Here is a 2208-nt window from a genome sequence, read left to right as displayed (position 1 = left end):
GTCGCCGCATCTTGTGAAGTCATAATTTTGGAGCTACTTAGAAGCTTGACGGTGTTTGTGTTTTGTAATATATATATATATATACTTAATATAGTATGTCTCGTAGGTATGATTGAGGTTTTTTCTTGTTGTCAAGATATGTCACATATAATTAGGAAACACAATTGAACAAGATAAGACTATATACTCTCAAACAAAACATTTATTATTTCCGGGAGTCACACACCTCACCATGAAACTTTATTAAATAAGTACAACTCATGGTTAATCTAGAAGATAGCCGAACCAATGATGGGTTGTTGCCAGAAAGCGGCGGGATTCATCACACCCAATGGGTTGACACTAAGTAGCTGTTGTTGTTGCCAAAACGCAGTAGGGTTGGCAAAAGCCAATGGGTTGAATGGCAGCAGTTGTTGTTGCTGCTAGTAGGCAGCGGGGTTCGCCACAGCTAGTTGGTTGAATGGAAGGAGCTGCTGTTGCTGCCAGTAGGCATTTGCCACAGCCAGCTGGTTGAATGGAAGTAGCTGTTGCTGTTGCTAGTATGCAGCTTGGTTAGCCAGGGCTAGTTGGCTGAACGCAGGTAGAAATTGTTGCTGTTGTGCGGTGATGCTCTGTACGGTCACATGTGCCAATGATTGATGCTGCGATAGGGCCCTTGGTTGTTGTAAGAAGAGTGCCGGTGATGATAAGATGTTTGCTGCGAGCGCCTGCTGCACAATTGGATTTTCATATCCCAAGGCTGTCACATGTGGGAGGTACTGTGGAATAGGGGCAGCAGCAGCAAGGGAGCCCTGTGGAATAAAGACTGCAGTGGCAGCGCTCATTGAAAGAGCAAGGAGCGCAAAAAGAGCAAATATCTTGGCTGCCATTGTTGCTGATAAGAGGCTGCTATGGGTTTCAATTTATAAGTTGCTAATTTGTATGGGTGATGAATTAACTACACATTTGGATCCTATTTATACTCATGAGAGCTCATGTAGCTGTGGCAAGATATTGGCTTTTTGCAAGCAAATCATTATCTAGATAAGCCTACCTTGACATGGTACCTTGTCAATTTTGACATTTAGTGATTATTTTTTTTGGATTATACGATGTGCATTAGCTAGACAATTTGCACTAAACACAAGGAAAAGGTGACTTTTCTTGTTATATGTGTGACAGTAGCAAGACAAGTTCACTGTAAGACATGTGAAAGCCTTACCCCCATCATGCATGTTCCACTTCATAAAAGTGAGTTTGTAAAGTTGTGGTATCCTGATGTGGATCAAAATCTTCTTTTAACTAAGTTTGTCATCTATCTATGGATAAGATAGGATATATTCCAAGAGTCTTTACTCACCAACAAGGCCATGTGCTTCTAGGATACTTACATGCCTATACCAATGTTTACTTGTGTGGTGGCATGTCAATTTTTACAACTAGATAAAAGATATTGGCCAAATATGAGAAAAATATAATAACGAATTAGGAGGCAATGAATTGAATATCACATCTTTGGCCTCAGCATAGGGCTTACTCATAGAGACTTGTAATACAACGCGATTACTATATAATCTTTTAATTTGTGGGGAGGTCGGGTGGCTAATGCTTGCATTCTATTGAAGTTGTGAGATGTGACTGTCGCTAGGGAACATGTTTACTTTAAAGATACTAAGGGATCGTGCTTTTTCTAGGTTGGGTGTTGGATCAGAGAACAAAGTTGTCTTAAGTCACCGTATAATCAAGTTTAGACTCATCAAATCGATATGTGAAACTTATCACAAGTATCCAAGCCCATGTTATAAGTTATTCCTCAAACAATGAAAGAAAGCAAATCAGTATCTTCTTTTGAATAAACATTTATCTAAACTAAATCAGCAGGGCAACATGAAACTCGATATGATATCTTTTGTGATTATGTGATTTACCACTAACAATTTATAATTTTGATGGCTATGTTTGATATAATACATAATAGACCGTGGAGTTTGCATAGCACTATGAACTTTTTTTGTGGAGAATGGGTATGTTTATCACCTATAGCTCACTTTTTTGAAAAACATTAGTTATTAGAAAAATAGTCACTAGAGAAAGCGGGAAAGCCCTATTACGACATACGGATGCAACACGATAATCTGCTCCAATGCAAGTGTCGAGTCTGTTTGTAGGATGATCACAACCAAGGTATCATGTCAACTTGTATTTCACATTTCCTTTAATTTTGGATTG

General features: G+C 38.9%; 1 pseudogene; it reads right to left on the bottom strand.

Annotated features, from left to right (window-relative positions):
• Nucleotides 1-269: 269 nt before the first annotated feature.
• LOC117850121 (kafirin PSKR2-like) lies at nt 270-869 on the bottom strand (annotated as a pseudogene).
• Between the last annotated feature and the right edge of the window lie 1339 nt (nt 870-2208).

Source organism: Setaria viridis, chromosome 3, assembly GCF_005286985.2.
Source record: "Setaria viridis chromosome 3, Setaria_viridis_v4.0, whole genome shotgun sequence".
NCBI lineage: Eukaryota > Viridiplantae > Streptophyta > Magnoliopsida > Poales > Poaceae > Setaria > Setaria viridis.
The sequence above is the reverse complement of the archived record's forward strand: the minus strand, read 5'-3'. Positions and strand labels throughout refer to the sequence as shown.